Source organism: Rutidosis leptorrhynchoides, chromosome 11 (assembly GCF_046630445.1).
Source record: "Rutidosis leptorrhynchoides isolate AG116_Rl617_1_P2 chromosome 11, CSIRO_AGI_Rlap_v1, whole genome shotgun sequence".
Lineage (NCBI taxonomy): Eukaryota > Viridiplantae > Streptophyta > Magnoliopsida > Asterales > Asteraceae > Rutidosis > Rutidosis leptorrhynchoides.
Window position 1 is genome coordinate 29,162,405 of NC_092343.1, and position 20,252 is coordinate 29,182,656.

General features: G+C 32.9%; 1 pseudogene; it reads right to left on the minus strand.

Moving 5' to 3' along the window:
- Positions 1-5,078: 5,078 nt before the first annotated feature.
- LOC139874421 (uncharacterized) overlaps positions 5,079-20,252 on the minus strand; it is a 29,623-nt pseudogene continuing 14,449 nt past the window's right edge.

Sequence of the window (20,252 nt, forward strand, 5' to 3'; positions counted from 1 at the left end):
CGAATCCTAAAGATAGATCTATGGGCTTTGACACGCCCCAGTCAGAGAATTTGAACTGCTTTAGTACTTCGATATTTATATATGGGGATATTCTAGATGCATTTTGTTAATGTCGGTTACCAGGTGTTCAATCCATACGAATGAATTTTTAAACACTTGTGAGTGTATGATTATTGAATAAATGAAATCTTGTGGTCTATTAAAATTGTGAAAATGATTGATTACGATAAACTAATGAACTCACCAACCTTTTGGTTGACACTTTAAAGCATGTTTATTCTCAGGTTTGAAAGAAATCTTCCGCTGTGCATTTGCTTATATTAGAGATATTACTTGGAGTCATTCATGACATATTTCAAAGGACGTTGCATTCGAGTTGTCGAGTTCATCAAGATTATTACTAAGTCAGTTATAGTTGGATACATTATGAAATGGTATGCATGCCGTCAACTTTAGATGAAATGAAAGTTTGTCTTTTAAAAACGAATGCAATGTTTGTAAAATGTATCATATAGAGGTCAAGTACCCCGCGATTTAACCAAATATAATGTATTCGTCCAGATGGGTTAGGACGGGTCATGAAAGTTGGTATCAGAGGTGGTTTAACGCCGTTGGTGCGGGTTAGTCGTAAAGGAGGTTCTCACAGTGTTACCTGTGACGAAGCATGGGCTCTTACTCCTTGCGATCCCTTACGAAGGTTGGCAATTATCGAGAGGCAGGCCCTAAAATCAGTGTCTGAGGTACACTCAGTGGTCACCAGGCGATTAGCTGGGAAGACACTGGGTGGGACGTGTGGTGTCCTCACTATGAAATGATGAATACTTGGTTTATGAAAAATCGGAAACGGTGGACCCTAAACTAGATTATGTTATTATTGGCGATGTTTCTATTGATGATCTTGCAGGTTCTAGTAGGAGTTCGGAAAATAATGAATTGTCGATTAACGGTGATGGTTCGGATCGTAACAATGATGGGGTTGGTTCGGAGAACAGTGATAATTGAAAACATAGAGCGAATTCTTGTGATGAAGAGGCTACTAATGAAACCAGTTTAACCTGTGCAACACACACCACACACGGACTAACACGCGTAGTGTGTGTGATGTGTGTTGAGTGGTATACTAGTATAACCAGCAACGATGTTTGGTGATCACGCATCACTCACCAAGTTACACACATCATGCGTGATGCGTGGTCAGGGGGAATTTTTGCAATATCCGTAATTTGAAAGCATATTGCTAAGCGATTTCGAAAATGGAGGCATTTTGATAAATTTTCATTTATCTTTTAACTATGCAGGCTCAAAAACATATAATTTATTTGAAGACTAAGTCACTTGATCATTTTAGTTTTATTTATTTTTAAGTTTCAAATTTTACATCATACATTGATTTTTAATTACATTAAGGCTATATGTTATTGATTTCTTTGATAACAACAAATGAATATGATAACATTTATATTATGAATGTTGGAGATATGACTATTCTAATGTCACCATTTTTAATCTAAGTTTTACCATTAGTTTTTTAACTATTGTGTAATGTACGGGGTCTTAGACTAGTTATGTATATAATCTAAGTGATTAACCTATAAGGCTATAATGTACTATGTAAATATATGTAAATGTAAATGATATATTTGTGAATAGATGTCGATAATAAAAAACGAAAATTTGAGATATATTCCTCCTTTATCTAAAAGATAAAGACTTGTGAACACCAACAATATACAGCTTCTTAGTGCGCTCCTTACAACTTCTTAATGCACTTAAACATAATGAGATATATTAATAACGTTAATTACTACGTGTAGTATAATGTTTCTATAACGATATCCCTTTCTATATGAATAAATATCGGTATGAAAAATCTTTTTCTTTGGGTCAGAAAACATCACTTTCATATTAAAATTAAAATTCATAATAATTTAATACGTCCAACTAGTCCCTAGTGTATAGCAATGGGCCTACGATGTATATGGACCCATTCTGTAACATCAAGTTTTTGTGATACAATCAATTTTGTCCTTTCTATATTCGTATACGTAGTATAATATTTCATTTATATATTTATATAATTTGTTATAGTATAGTATAACAATAATAATAATAATAATAATAATAATAATAATAATAATATTGCTCGGCCTTTAAATGGTGTTAAGTTGCTGGGGGCCCCCGCAAGTTCCGATCCTGGTTTTAGTAGTGAACTGGTGATGCTAAGGGTGACCAAGTCCATTGCGCTTATGGATAAGGTTGCTAAGCTTGATGATCCTCAGTGTGAGTTGTTGTTGCTTAGGGCATGTACGAGAGTTTCTAAACTCTACTTTACCTTGCGTACTTGTCCTCCTAGTATATTAGAGGCGGCTCAACGCGCTTTCGATGGAGCCCTTCGATCTTCCTTGGAGCGTATTGTTACTGCTTCAGGGCCTGGGTTTGGTGATTGGCAGTGGCGGCTTGCCACCTTGCCATTTGCATTTGGAGGGCTTGGTGTTTATTCTGCAGGAGATGTTCGTCATTATGCTTTTCTGGCTTCTCGGTTACAGTCTGCTGGGTTGCAGACCAAGCTCCTACGTCATGCGGGTATTGTTGGTTTTGGTCATGCTTTTGAAGATGCATTGGGTCTGTTTAATAATACTGTTGGGTTTGATATTTTAGGTAATCCGAGTGAGGTCGCTGCCCCAATACTCATGAAGAAATTGGCAGATGTTTATTTCACAAAGGTTACCGCTTCTGCAGAATCCACTTTTTCGTTATCTCCCCGACAATCTGCCTTATGGAAATCACAGCAGGGTGTTCACACCTCTGCTTGGCTAAGGGCAGTCCCTATTTTGGGGTTGGGTCAGACGATGAACGCAAAGACTTACCGATGTGTGTTGTGCTACCGGTTAGGTGTTCCATTGTTCTCTATCTCGACGGCATGCTCTGCCTGTTCAAGGGTTTTTACTGGGGATATTTTCGGGGATCACGCGGTGTCTTGTGCTGGTATGGTGGGTATTAAGCATCGACATAATATTGTTCGGGATTCCCTTGTTGATGTTTGTTATCGATCTGGGATTTCTGCGAGAAAGGAGGTTGACATTGGGTTGTCTGGAGGGAACGACAGGGCCCTCAGACCTGCAGATGTGTTACTTTATTCCTGGGATTGTGGTCGCGATGTCTGTGTTGACTTGACAGGGTCTTCTCCTTTGACACAGTCTGGGCTTTCTGACTTTGTCCCTGGACGTGCTGTGGTTGAGGCGGCTCGTCGGAAGCGGTCAAGTACGAATCTTGCTGTCAGGCGATTGGTTATGGTTTCATTCCTTTCTCATTTTCTTCCCTTGGGGAATTAGAGAAGGAGGCTATTTCTTTGCTTAAGCGGGTTCAGAAGAGTTCGATGGCGCAAGATATTGGTGCCGGTGCTGCTGCTCATATTTTTACTAGGATAGGTTTTGCTATTGCTAGAGGTGTGGGGGCCCAAATTGTCTCTAGGCTTTCCACTAATTTTTTGTAAGTTTTAAAACTTTTAAGTTTATTATTATTATTATTATTATTATTATAATAATAATAATAATAATAATAATAATAATAATAATTATTATTATTATTATTATTATTATTATTATTATTATTATTATTATTATTATTATTATTATTATTATTATTATTATTATTATTATGGATGAAATTTAGTGACGAATATATTTATTGTGTTGAAGTGGTTGTAACGTTATAGAACATGAATCATTTATATCACATATTCAATTTATCATTCTTCAATCCACATCAAGTTTTTATATCAAAGTATGTGGTAAGGAGAGTGTGAGTAAGATTAACCCATGTGAAATTGTAAATAAAATGTACGAATGAAAGTTATGAGCATATGAGTGCCAACTATGAGAGTTAAATAAAACATTGATCAGTTAATAAGAGAAAAATGGAACAATGAAATTATATGTTCACAAAATGTTGTTGGATGGATTTGATAAATTTAATGGAATGTGAAAAATGTATATTTTTTTTATTGACATGGAGTCGAAAACGCTAATAGAAAACCTGGGTCAAAAACACGCATCGAAAACGCGAATTGAAAGAGTGCGTTGTAAATGTGCAGCGAAAACAGGGGGCGAAAACGCGCTCCGAAAACACGTTTCGAAAACCAGCTGCAAAAATGTGCGCTGAAAACGTGGGTTGAAATATAGGTAATATGAACATTCTATAGATAAAGAAATTTCAAGATTCTAAAAAATTAAAATCCTTTCAAAATATGTCAACCAAAAGTGGTCAAAAGAATTTAATTCAAATTCCATCAAATTCCTTGAAATTCCGTGAACCAAAAGGGACCTAAAGTTATATTATCAATGTGAGTTTTATATTTAAACATCAATATATCGACGTGATTTGTATTTCAGGACGCAGAATCGAACAGAGACCAAACCAGGTTTAACTGCATACAAGTAGCAACAAGATGCGTTGCTGAACAAGCGTTAAAGAAGTTGAAGGACGACTGGGCCGTGATCGATGGAAGCATCCCGATAGACGTAAGCTACAGTTAATCGCAGTGGCTTGTTGTATACTTCATAATATCCAAATATAAACATGTGTTAACAGTTATATAATATGATTATAAAAATTGATCAAAACCAAACCTCACAATTAAAAAAAGAATCAAGCATTATTACAATAGCCGCTAATAAGCATATTACGACAAACACCTATGATCATGTAAGTAAAACTAATGTCAATATCAAGTCAACAACCTTGTATTATGTCCCCATTGTCTACCAAAACTTGTGGGATCCAAATATGAATATCTAGTAACAATAACTATTAATAGTATATTTATCATAACAAAAATAATCAAAATTTAACCCCACAACCAAAGTAGAATCAGAGGATGCACCCCACAATGTATAACAAAAACAACAACGTAATCACATAGCAACAAACATTATACAATAGAGAATCATCAAGCAACTTGTCTAGGCAAAACAGAGTTGTGATCAAACTAACATCACCAACACCAAAAAAGACTTCTTTTGCCTTATGTTAGTTGGCATCATTCTGTTTAACACTAATTTGTGGAGTAACAAATAACTTTAAACAACACTTCCACAACAAATGGCATTATAAAACCTACAATAAGTAAACACAACAAAATTAATCAAGTAACCAAATAATATTAGAAATCAAGAAATACAAAAGGGCGAGTAAACAGTCTTGCATCTCTCTGTGAATATCTGGCATATTCCCACCTCCAAACGCCTAAAAACAAATACGAGTATGAATTAGTTTAGATAAGACAATCAATAAAGATCACAATATACTTGTCAATTATCAATTAAATGCTTAACATATGCAATGGCAAACATGAAAATTTAAGCTAGTGTATTCCATAAGCATAAATATGAGTTTATCTGTGATATACAAAACATAGTGATTGTAAGCTATATACCTCAGTTTGACTGTTTCCAGAAGCTGAATGCAACAAACTAGAACCCTGCAAATCTCAGTACATCAAAAACGTCACTACAATCTTCATGAAGAGACCTATTTATCATCTCAAATTTATTTTAAATCTATAAAGCTTATTTATTGCATATATCTAATAGTCAAGAAAACATCATGGGTATAAAATTTGCAAAAAAAAAATAAAAAATAAAAAAAATAAAAAAAAAATAAAAAAAAATAAAAAAATAATACAATTTATACATTTAGTAACCAAACTAGTTGTGGAGCCCTCGCTTCGCGTCGGGGCTCCGTTTTGAATGCGAGTTAAAAAAAAGTCTTGATCTATTTTGTAAAAAAGAATTTTTTTTCGACATCTAACATTGAAGGGTTGTTCCTTCTGTGAAAGTTGCTTCTTTTAGCGTTCCTTTTTTTTTTAAAGTTAGTTGATCTTATTTATAAAAAAGAATGTTTTTCGACATTTTTTGGTAGCATTGAAGGGTTGTTGCTTTTATGAAAGTTGCCTCTTTTATCGTCGAGGAAAAAAAAAAAGTAGTTGATTTTTTTGTAAAAAAGAATTTTTTTTCGACATCTTTTGGTAACATTGAAGGGTTGGTTCTTTTACGAAAGTTGCTTCTTTTATCGTGAGAAAAAAAGGGAAAATGACGAAAATATTCCTGGTTACTATTGATGAATAGTGCTACAGGGATTTGTCTTTTAGATAGTAACTAGTTGTGGAGCCCTCGCTTCGCGCCGGGGGCTTCGTTTTGAATGCGAGTTAAAAAAAAAAAAGTCTTGATTTATTTTGTAAAAAAGAATTTTTTTCGACATTTAACATTGAAGGGTTGTTCCTTTTGTAAAAGTTTCTTCTTTTAGCTTTTTTTTTTTTTTTTAAGTTAGTTGATCTATTTTGTAAAAAAGAATGTTTTTCGACATCTTTTGGTAGTATTGAAGGGTTGTTCATTTTATGAAAGTTGCCTCTTTTATCGTTGAGAAAGAAAAGAGAGAAGGAAAAAAAAAAGAAAAAAAAGTTAGTTATTTTTTGTAAAAAAGAATTTTTTTCGACATGTTTTGGTAACATTGAATGGTTGGTTCTTTTACGAAAGTTGCTTCTTTTATCGTTGGGGACAAAAAAAAGGGGAAATGACGAAAATACCCCTATTTACTATTGATGAATAGTGAAACAGTGTTTTGTCTATATATATATATATATATATATATATATATATATATATATATATATATATATATATATATATATATATATATATATATATAAATAGTCATTTTTCATTATGTAATAACCATGGGTATGATTTTAACTGATTTTCTATGGTTGTTATGTTAAAACTTTATACAAGAATTCCCACTTCCCATGCTGCTATTGTTGGTTATAGTTTTGGTTAGAAGAAATGGATATGGTTGCTTTGTATTTGTGAATGAATGTTAACCCACATAGGTGGGAGGAAAAAGTTGGAGGGGACTTGCTTGGTTATAAAAGAGGGGTTAAGTCTTCATTCCAAATTGCACCAATCAATACACTTTAAGTATTTGATTATTTCTTTCTTTCTTATCCTTGTTTGAGAGTTGTATTAGTTAAATATTTTGGAGAGTATAGTTGGCTTAAGAGAGTCGTCTATATCATTGTAACAATTTGTGATATAGTGTATTTCTCTCTTTGGGGGCCGGTGGTTTTTCTCCTGTTTTGGAGTTTCCACGTTAAATCTTGTGTTGTGTATTGTTCTTATTTCTTTACTATTATTGTTGGGCTGGGTGGTGGGAATTAGTGATGTGACGATCGCTCCAAATCCATTTGGCTGAATACGTCATTCATTGATTTCATTGCGAGGTATTTGACCTCTATATGATACGTTTTATAAACATTGCATTCTTTTGAAAAGGCACACCATAAATGAATATTAAATCAAAGGTTTTTGACATCTGATGATTTCTACATATAAACAATCACCTTATATAATAGTTTACAATAATAAATGCAGTCAAAATAGATACATGATGATGGTTTGTGAATGCAACGTTTTCTTGAATAAAGCATGCAAGACTCCATGCACATAGCTTGTATAACATGTAAGCAAACAGCGAAAGACTTCTAGGGAACCTGAGAATAAACATGCTAACAAGTGTCAACACAAAGGTTGGTGAGTTCATAGTTTTAGTGTTTCGCATAATCTGTATATAAAAGTGGATTACAAGATTTCAGTTGTTTCATCCAGAAACGTTTATCAAAATATTCTACGAAATTGAGCACCCTGGTAACTAAACTTAACGTATATATAATTTATACCCTTTGTATAATCATCTTAATAATACACGCAAACCAACGTGTACGCTTCTCAAATAGCATACGTCCGTTAAAAGGCTAGTGCTCTAGCTCGGACGGGGATATCAAGCCCTATGGATCCATATACAACTATTCGCGTCCACCAGTTCTTATAACCGGCAGTTACTAGTTACCAAAGCTAAGGGATTTTCGGTTCAAACTCAGTGTAGAATTTAGTTTGTACTTGTATCCATTGTGTTTAAAATAAATTGCATGTATTCTCAGCCCAAAAATATATATTGCAAAAGCAATTAAAAAGGGATCAATGAAACTCACGCATATAAATCTAGTATTTTCAGTATTTATAAACAGTCGCATGTATTCTCAGCCAAAAAATATATTGAGTAAAAGGGATCATATGAAACTCACTGTTTAATATTGATATACAATATTGTAGAAAAGCACGTAGACGCATCGGAGATGATAAACACGAGATTTTCTTCACAAAAATACCCCCGAACATTACCCATAACCTCCTTGGTAATAACCCATATTTTCCTTAGCTCTAGCTCGCTTGGAACTCGTTTTGAAAATTACTTGGACAGCACTCCGTCGTAATATTTTATGTACATTATTATTTTTGTATCGCAAAAATAATAACACTAATAATAAAAATAATAAGATTAATAATAATCTTAATAATAATAATAATAATAATAATAATAATAATAATAATAATAATAATAATAATAAATATTATACGGAGTAATATATGTGAAAAAAAATGGAACGAATTCGACTGAATTTATAGATGTTTTCTGGATCCAGCCTCCATGCGATCGCATGGAGTTTCTTTGGTATGCTCATGCGATCGCATGAGCTTAAATGACAGCTCACATTTGATTTGTTTTGTAGTTCGTCGACATAATTAAATATTAATATAATATATATAATTTATATAATTAATTATATATTATATTAAATTCACGTGCATAGTTGATTTGTAATTTTCGTTCCGATAAGTCGTACGTCATCACTCGACTTATGTCCCGGTTCCGATTTCTCGAACGCATTTTTGTACGCTTAGAAAACTAGTACTTTTCGTTTTGTGACTCATACCTTTGTCACAATATAACTTAAATTATCCCTAAATTATATCACTCAAATTATAACTTATACATTTGAGTGTTTTGGTCATTTACTTCTATAAATCATTGTCTCGCTATTTGTTAAAATACATTTTAAAATAGTGTTTTACTGTAGCAAAGTTACTGTAGCAAAGTCAATTTTTACTGTAGCAATTCAATGTAGCAAAGTCAATTTCACTGTAGCAAATAGTGATTTTCGAAAACACTGTAGCATTTTGAGTAATGTGGCAATTTGAAAACACTGTAGCAAATTAGTGTTTTACTGGTTCATCTTAAACGTTTTAGTTAACTTATCTAAATATCAATCGAATCAATAATCGAATGTTATTATCGTTTACTAAATAACTTGAAATCATATATATTCAAATAGATATATAAACCAATAAGTTTAATGTACGGTATCATGCAATTAAAACTTTGTTACATTTTCAAGTTATAGTATATATATGTATCTATTTACATATAATGGTTCGCGAATCGTTGAGAATAACCGAAAGGTATTTGAATAGTTCAAAAATTTTGAGATTCAGTTTTACAGACTTTGCTTATCGTGTCGGAAATGTTAATCATACAAAGATTAAGTTTAAATTTGATCAGAAATTTCCGGGTCATCACAGTACCTACCCGTTAAAGAAATTTCGTCCCGAAATTTGAGTGAGGTCGTCATGGCTAACAATAAAAATGTTTTCATGACGAATATGAGTTGATAAATAGAATTTTATTACCGTTGAATAATATGGATAAAACAATCCGATTACTCAAAGCGTATGAGAGAAGTTATCGTAATAGAGTGAAATGGAGAATAGAGATGCGTCTTATCTCTTGACGTAGTAACAATTGATTTCCGGAATTTAAGGAATAGAAAATCTTCATAATCTAAATAAGATTTGATTCTTCAGAATTTGCGGAAATTAGGATTTTCTTTGATTAAATGCGTAATCTACCTCGATTTCTATGTCAGATATTTCGCTATAAATTGACCTCTTCCGTCTCATTATTTTTACCATCCCTACTTTCTTATTTCATACTTACAAAAGATTTGTGAAAATGCTTCATCCAGTTCTGATTCTTGATATTTTCTTGGCTATCATATCATTCATTCTTCTTTTTGATCTGCCACCAGAGGAGGTTATTTTCTTCTACTATTACCTTGGGGTTATATTGTTTTTCATTCTCCCGTGTCTTTATATTGCTATACGCATTGATATACACGATTTGTAATTTCGGGGTTGTTTTCGGGCTTTATATTTTCCATTATATTTCGGAGCTTCATGCTTTCGTTTTCTCTTCCCGATTTTAAGTCAAGCGAATAATGGTTCAAAATTCGTAGATATGGATTTTGAAATGAACATAATTAATGTTCTAAGAAAGAAACGGTAATGGCACAATCTGACTTGTCAAATTACCAGAATACCTCGAAAAAGACCGAATCATCAAGAAAAATATTTTCTCAATATGTTTAGAGGTTAAATAGAATAAAAGAGTTATGTAACATGGTTAATGATGAGGGTATGATCTGTGAACCTTTATCACGTTCCATTAGAAACTCAGCATGACTTACTGTAATATAATCACGTTGATCAAGTGTCATTATATTATATTAACTCATGCTTCAATTCCCAACATTACTTCAAAACATTTATATTTTAAACTTGAAAGTTTCAGAATTTAGAAACTAAAATAGTTTCTTTTATGGTGTAACACAGATATCGTAAAGAGAAAATTGATTTTTGATAAGAATGATTATGAAATTATCTCCAGAAATATGGAGGATATTTATAATGAAAGATACGATGATATCTTAGAATTTCTAATATCAGAGGATGATGAAGAATATTGTCCGCAAGGGTTTAGATTCGGAAGCAAGGTATTCGTTAATGGCTTCAACAGATACTGAATCATTTGGATTCTTTGAAGACAGGTTTTGTCCTTGTGATTTATCCACAGCCTCTTTCATACTTTGCTCAATCCGTTTTCTAGTTCCAAACTTTCTCTTTTTCTCAGCTTTACCACCATACTATTCTTTATCATCAAACTTTTGACTGTTAAGGTCGTTTACAGTTTTTGCTGCTTCATCAACATTTTTCCAAAATTCGGAGAACTAGTTTAGTAGTTTGGGGTGTTTTTCGGAAACTTCACGTTCGAAGTATGTAAGTCCAAGAGGTAGACGTTATATGTACACATATAACTGTTGGCGTAGACGTGCTACAAGATTTCAAAATACTGATTGCTAATTCCTGATAGTTGGTATGGCAATTGCCGTTACAAGATGTGGATGAGTACATGATACGGTTTCAATGAGTATAAGGATTTTTCGGAAGGTCAAAGATCAATGAAGTTGTTGATAAATTTACTGCTAATGTGGTGGAACATGAAAGGTTCCCCAGTAACAAAAACGTATATGCCAAAGTTACAAGTCTGAAAGGTCGTCGTTGACTGGTTGAACGGTTGATAATACTGGATACTTTTGGAAAGGAATTGCAAGGTTATTTTCAGTAATAACAATGCTAAAGGATCTTTCACATTTTTGAAGTCAAAGTATAGCTTTGAAAGATGTAGAGATCTAAGAATGATGTCACCCGTTAAATCTTGACTTGGATTCTGATCCGTCAATATCAGAATATGTAATTGAATTTGTATGGAAACGATTGTATATCGCTGTGAGCATAGTTAATAATTTTTGAATCAAAGTTGAAGAATGTACAGTGTAACATATTAATTGTGAACTTAAATATTACCCAGGAATTACCTACCCGTTAAAGATTTCACAAGTAATATATTGTACAAAAGAATTTTTATTACCGTCTTTATGAAAATATATGTATGTATATTTTCTTCAGATGTAATACAGATTTGATGAGTTAATATCATATTAAGCTCATTTGATTTTTGACTTGAATTAGAAATGAATAAAACATTAAAGATTTAATAATCTTTACGGAGTATTTCACTAATGTAATCAATACTCAGTTTTATTGATATTTTCTCAGTGAATCATGTTGGTGCTCATGGAACTCTTGCTAACTTTGCAAGGTACGAATGATGTTTTCTAGAAAGTTTCGAATACATCGAAGATGAAAGTATAAAATCAACCATATAATTGAATAATATACTTAGTTTATTATGAAATGGAATTCATTGAGTTGGAAACAGAGATTGTAGTTAACGATGATTAAGTCATTAACGAAGTATGTACATCATAGCATATTAGTAATATGAATTAACCGAGTAGTACCTACCAGTTAAGATTCACACGTAATAACTTGGTACGAAAAGATTTATTTTGATTTCAAAATTCATATATATTAAATATACATAAAATTTCTTCAGGGGAAATGAGTTAATACTTCATCGGTTATTGTTGCTGGTATTTCTTAGTAACTACGGTGCGTATGACGTTGATGCTCGTGGAACAGATTGTGAAGTTGAGGTTTGCGATGCGGATGTTGTTGGTGGTGGTAATGGTACTGTTGGTGTTGTTGTCGGTGGTACTGTTGATGCCGGTGATGCTGCTGGTGCTTGTAACCTTTGCACCATATTCTCCAAAGCCACTACCCGAGCGCGAAGCTCGTTGACTTCTTCTACTACACCGGGATGATTGTCGATTCGGACGAGAGGACGAATAAGATTTAGAATGTGAGATAGTATATAATCATGACTAGATACTCTGGAAATGAGAGAGAAAATGGTATTACGAACAGGTTCGCCGGTAAGTGCTTCAGGTTCTTCGCCAAGAGGGCAATGTGGTGGATGGAAGGGATCGCCTTCTTCTTGTCTCCAATAATTAAGTAGGCTACGAACCCATCCCCAATTCATCCAGAATAGATGATGGCTAGTTGGTTGATCCATTCCAGTTACACTTTCTTCAGAGTTCAGGAGAATATCCATATCGGAATAGCTGTCGGAATTTAAGGAATTTGAACTAGATACGGGATCCATCTTGTATAATTAGATAGATGATTTTTGATATGAAATAGATTATAGAATTTAGTTTGGTATTCTTCAATACATAATTTACATATGTATATATAATACCAAATTCCATAAATCACGGAGAAATTTTCGGAAGATGTCAGGAAAAGTTTACAGTAACAGATACGCTAAGATATGAATTTTTGTCTATACACTATTTATGCAATCAATGCAGCAAAACGTGTCTAGACTTAAGAATGATAAGCATGTAATTTTCGACAAAAAATGATAAGCAAACTTTTAACATGCAGACACGGTCGAAGTCCAGACTTACTAATGCATCTTAACAACTATCAGTTAGACACATTCATGTAAGACCTGGTTCGCTAGGACCAATGCTCTGATACCAACTGTGACGATCGCTCCAAATCCATTTGGCCGAATACGTCATTCATTGATTTCATTGCGAGGTATTTGACCTCTATATGATACGTTTTATAAACATTGCATTCTTTTGAAAAGGCACACCATAAATGAATATTAAATCAAAGGTTTTTGACATCTGATGATTTCTACATATAAACAATCACCTTATATAATAGTTTACAATAATAAATGCAGTCAAAATAGATACATGATGATGGTTTTGTGAATGCAACATTTTCTTGAATAAAGCATGCAAGACTCCATGCACATAGCTTGTATAACATGTAAGCAAACAGCGGAAGACTTCTAGGGAACCTGAGAATAAACATGCTAACAAGTGTCAACACAAAGGTTGGTGAGTTCATAGTTTTAGTGTTTCGCATAATCTGTATATAAAAGTGGATTACAAGATTTCAGTTGTTTCATCCAGAAACGTTTATCAAAATATTCTACGAAATTGAGCACCCTGGTAACTAAACTTAACGTATATATAATTTATACCCTTTGTATAATCATCTTAATAATACACGCAAACCAACGTGTACGCTTCTCAAATAGCATACGTCCGTTAAAAGGCTAGTGCTCTAGCTCGGACGGGGATATCAAGCCCTATGGATCCATATACAACTATTCGCGTCCACCAGTTCTTATAACCGGCAGTTACTAGTTACCAAAGCTAAGGGATTTTCGGTTCAAACTCAGTGTAGAATTTAGTTTGTACTTGTATCCATTGTGTTTAAAATAAATTGCATGTATTCTCAGCCCAAAAATATATATTGCAAAAGCAATTAAAAAGGGATCAATGAAACTCACGCATATAAATCTAGTATTTTCAGTATTTATAAACAGTCGCATGTATTCTCAGCCAAAAAATATATTGAGTAAAAGGGATCATATGAAACTCACTGTTTAATATTGATATACAATATTGTAGAAAAGCACGTAGACGCATCGGAGATGATAAACACGAGACTTTCTTCACAAAAATACCCCCGAACATTACCCATAACCTCCTTGGTAATAACCCATATTTTCCTTAGCTCTAGCTCGCTTGGAACTCGTTTTGAAAATTACTTGGACAGCACTCCGTCGTAATATTTTATGTACATTATTATTTTTGTATCGCAAAAATAATAACACTAATAATAAAAATAATAAGATTAATAATAATCTTATTAATAATAATAATAATAATAATAATAATAATAATAATAATAATAATAATAATAATAATAATAATAATAATAATAATAATAATAATAATAATAATAATAATATATTATACGGAGTAATATATGTGAAAAAAAATGGAACGAATTCGACTGAATTTATAGATGTTTTCTGGATCCAGCCTCCATGCGATCGCATGGAGTTTCTTTGGTATGCTCATGCGATCGCATGAGCTTAAATGACAGCTCACATTTGATTTGTTTTGTAGTTCGTCGACATAATTAAATATTAATATAATATATATAATTTATATAATTAATTATATATTATATTAAATTCACGTGCATAGTTGATTTGTAATTTTCGTTCCGATAAGTCGTACGTCATCACTCGACTTATGTCCCGGTTCCGGTTTCTCGAACGCATTTTTGTACGCTTAGAAAACTAGTACTTTTCGTTTTGTGACTCGTACCTTTGTCACAATATAACTTAAATTATCCCTAAATTATATCACTCAAATTATAACTTATACATTTGAGTGTTTTGGTCATTTACTTCTATAAATCATTGTCTCGCTATTTGTTAAAATACATTTTAAAATAGTGTTTTACTGTAGCAAAGTTACTGTAGCAAAGTCAATTTTTACTGTAGCAATTCAATGTAGCAAAGTCAATTTCACTGTAGCAAATAGTGATTTTTGAAAACACTGTAGCATTTTGAGTAATGTGGCAATTTGAAAACACTGTAGCAAATTAGTGTTTTACTGGTTCATCTTAAACGTTTTAGTTAACTTATCTAAATATCAATCGAATCAATAATCGAATGTTATTATCGTTTACTAAATAACTTGAAATCATATATATTCAAATAGATATATAAACCAATAAGTTTAATGTACGGTATCATGCAATTAAAACTTTGTTACATTTTCAAGTTATAGTATATATATGTATCTATTTACATATAATGGTTCGCGAATCGTTGAGAATAACCGAAAGGTATTTGAATAGTTCAAAAATTTTGAGATTCAGTTTTACAGACTTTGCTTATCGTGTCGGAAATGTTAATCATACAAAGATTAAGTTTAAATTTGATCAGAAATTTCCGGGTCATCACAAGTGAGACCGTAATTTCCCAACAACTGGTATCAGAGCGTCAGGATTGATGGGGGGTCTCGATTATAGGAGTCGGAGTATGCTCTGTGGTTGCCACGGGAGTGGATCGTCCACATCAGAAACGAGTTCTATTGATCGTATAGGGTATCTGGTTAGACAATATTTTTTCTGATTCGTAGTAATAGTTGGATTTATTAGTAGCGAGTTGTGGATTTCCAATTTAAAGGGTCCTGGCTACCTGCTACATCTTTTGGCTATTCGAAACGTGAGCAAAATCAGAGAAAGTGTTGTTTATAGGATACGGATACGATGTCGAAGTTCAGTCCAATGAGGTTTGATGTAGAGAAATTTGATGGGATGATCAATTTTGGCTTATGGCAGGTTCAAGTCAAGGATGTGTTGATTCAGTCCGGGTTACACAAGGCGTTGAAAGGTAAACCCACCTTTGTTCCCGGCAGTGATTCTAGCAGTAAGTTGGATGAAGAAGAATGGGATGATATGGATTTGAGGGCAGCAAGTGCGATTCGTTTGTGTCTTACAAAGAACGTGCTTGCAAATGTGCACGGGTTATCAACGGCAAAGGAGCTTTGGGTTAAACTAGAGCAGTTGTACCAGGGCAAGGGCATCTCAAATCGGTTGTGTCTTAAAGAATAATTTCATACTCTGCGTATGGATGGGGGTTCAAAGATTTCAGATCATCTAAGTATTCTTAACGGTATTGTTTCAGAACTGGAGGCTATTGGAGTTAAAACGGATGATGAAGATAGAGCTTTAAGGTTGATATTATCTTTATCATCGTCTTATCAACACATGAAACCTATTTTGATGTATGGGAAGAAAACTCTAAAGTTTGAAGACGTTACTAGCAAGCTCCTATCCGAGGAGAAAAGACTGGAAGGTAACGGGGTCTCGTCATCAGGAGATACGATAGTGTTGTGTTCGGATAGGTGAAAGAGAAACTCTGGGAAGAATCTGGTATGCTGGAGGTGCGGGAAGACTGGGCATGTAAGGGTTAATTGTCCAGGTGGAGCTAATCCGGCAAATGGCTCCAAAGACGCTAACATTGTCTCCGTTGTTACGGAAAGTGATGAATTCCAACCATGGAAAGGGATGTTCGTTAGCGGTTCCACAATTGCACATGGGCATTGGTTTGGCATTGATGCAGGTTGTGTGGTGGAAACTGATGTTGTAGCTGATGAAACTTCCAGGGAAAGCCAAACAGGAAGTTGCACCATAAAGTTTCAGCTGGTTGTTCAACAACATGTGCCGAGGTGAAATGCTTGGAATGTGATATTCTAAGTGCTATACTCTTAATGGTGGAGTATGATAATTCTGTTTAGAGTTATGATTGTCTGTTATGACAATGATTGTCGGGTCTTGACAATGTTCGATGAAGATGCAAATTTTATTTCTTGGGTTAGAGGTAATCTCAGCTGTATGAAGATGAGGATCTTGAAGTTGTCGTCGAGGAAGCATCTACGTCGGTTTCTTTTGCGAAGTAGAAGCATGGTTATCTTCTTCTATCCAAAAGGTGGAGATTTGTTGGTTATAGTTTTGGTTAGAAGAAATGGATATTGTTGCTTTGTATTTGTGAATGGATGTTATCCCACATAGGTGAGAGGACAAAGTTGGATGGGACTTGCTTAGTTATAAAATAGGGGTTAAGTCTTCATTCCAAATTGCACCAATCAATACACTTTAAGTATTTGATTATTTCTTTTTTTCTTACCCTTGTTTGAGAGTTGTATTAGTTAAATATTTTGTTGTGTATTATTCTTATTTCTTTACTATTATTGTTAGGCTGGGTGGTGGGAATTAATGAGACCGTAATTTTCCAACAGCTATAATATCATTGAATTGAATCATATCATTATTGTACCATAAATTACAAAAATGGGGTATAATCTAATCCATTGTTTGTAGTGACCCGAACTTTTCCATGTTTATATATATATATATATTAAATAAAATTATTATTTACATGATTAAGTGTTTTCAACATATTAAGCAATCAAACTTGTTAAGACTTGATTAATTGAAATAGGTTTCATATAGACAATTGACCACCCAAGTTGACCGGTGATTCACGAATGTTAAAACTTGTAAAAACTATATGATGACATATATATGGTTATATATATAGTTAACATGATATTATGATAAGTAAACATATCATTAAGTATATTAATAATGAACTACATATGTAAAAACAAGACTACTAACTTAATGATTTTGAAACGAGACATATATGTAACGATTATCGTTGTAACGACATTTAATGTATATATATCATATTAAGAGATATTTGTACATCATAATATCATGATAATATAATAATTTAAAATCTCATTTGATATTATAAACACTGGGTTAACAACATTTAACAAGATCGTTAACCTAAAGGTTTCAAAACAACACTTACATGTAACGACTAACGATGACTTAACGACTCAGTTAAAATGTATATACATGTAGTGTTTTAATATGTATTCATACACTTTTGAAAGACTTCAAGACACTTATCAAAATACTTCTACTTAACAAAAATGCTTACAATTACATCCTCGTTCAGTTTCATCAACAATTCTACTCGTATGCACCCGTATTCGTACTCGTACAATACACAGCTTTTAGATGTATGTACTATTGGTATATACACTCCAATGATCAGCTCTTAGCAGCCCATTTGAGTCACCTAACACATGTGAGAACCATCATTTGGCAACTAGCATGAAATATCTCATAAAATTACAAAAATATGAGTAATCATTCATGACTTATTTACATGAAAACAAAATTACATATCCTTTATATCTAATCCATACACCAACGACCAAAAACACCTACAAACACTTTCATTCTTCAATTTTCTTCATCTAATTGATCTCTCTCAAGTTCTATCTTCAAGTTCTAAGTGTTCTTCATAAATTCTACAAGTTCTAGTTTCATAAAATCAAGAATACTTCCAAGTTTGCTAGCTTACTTCCAATCTTGTAGAGTGATCATCCAACCTCAAGAAATCTTTCTTATTTACAGTAAGATATCTTTCTAATACAAGGTAATACTCATATTCAAACTTTGATTCAATTTCTATAACTATAACAATCTTATTTCGAGTGAAAATCTTACTTGAACTGTTTTCGTGTCATGATTCTGCTTCAAGAACTTTCAAGCCATCCAAGGATCCTTTGAAGCTAGATCCATTTTTCTCATTTCCAGTAGCTTTATCCAGAAAACTTGATGTAGTAATGATGTTCATAACATCATTCGATTCATACATATAAAGCTATCTTATTCGAAGGTTTAAACTTGTAATCACTAGAACATAGTTTAGTTAATTCTAAACTTGTTCGCAAATAAAAGTTAATCCTTCTAACTTGACTTTTAAAAATCAACTAAACACATGTTCTATATCTATATGATATGCTAACTTAATGATTTAAAACCTGGAAACACGAAGAACACTGTAAAACCGGACATACGCCGTCGTAGTAACACCGCGGGCTGTTTTGGGTTAGTTAATTAAAAACTATGATAAACTTTGATTTAAAAGTTGTTCTTCTGGGAAAATGATTTTTCTTATGAACATGAAACTATATCCAAAAATCATGGTTAAACTCAAAGTGAAAGTATGTTTTCTAAAATGGTCATCTAGACGTCGTTCTTTCGACTGAAATGACTACCTTTACAAAAATGACTTGTAACTTATATTTCCGACTATAAACCTATACATTTTATGTTTAGATTCATAAAATAGAGTTCAATATGAAACCATAGCAATTTGATTCACTCAAAACGGATTTAAAATGAAGAAGTTATGGGTAAAACAAGATTGGATAATTTTTCTTGTTGTAGCAACGTGAAAATTGGTAACAAATCTATATTAATCATATCCTAGCTAACTTATATTGTATTATACATGTATTCTAATATATTATGTAATCTTGGGATACCATAGACACGTATGCAAATATTTTGACATATCATATCGACCCATGTGTATATATTATTTGGAACAACCATAGACACTCTATATGCAGTAATGTGGGAGTTAGCTATACAGGGTTGAGGTTGATTCCAAAAATATATATACTTTGAGTTGTGATCTAGCCTGAGACGTGTATACACTGGGTCGTGGATTGATTCAAGATAATATATATCATTTTTTTCTGTACATCTAACGTTGGACAACTAGTTGTAGGTTACTAACGAGGACAGCTGACTTAATAAACTTAAAACATCAAAATGTATTAAAAGTGTTGTAAATATATTTTGAATATACTTTGATATATATGTACATATTTGTTATAGGTTCTTGAATCGACCAGTGGCCAAGTCTTACTTCCCGACGAAGTAAAAATCTGTGAAAGTGAGTTATAGTCCCACTTTTAAAATCTAATATTTTTGGGATGAGAATACATGCAGGTTTTATAAATGATTTACAAAATAGACACAAGTACGTGAAACTACATTCTATGGTTGAATTATCAAAATCGAATATGTCCCTTTTTATTAAGTCTGGTAATCTAAGAATTAGGGAACAGACACCCTAATTGACGCGAATCCTAAAGATCGATCTATTGGGCCTAACAAACCCCATCCAAAGTACCGGATGCTTTAGTACTTCGAAATTTATATCATATCCGAAGGGTGTCCCGGAATGATGGGGATATTCTTATATATGCATCTTGTTAATGTCGGTTACCAGGTGTTCACCATATGAATGATTTTTATCTCTATGTATGGGACGTATATTGAAATATGAAATCTTGT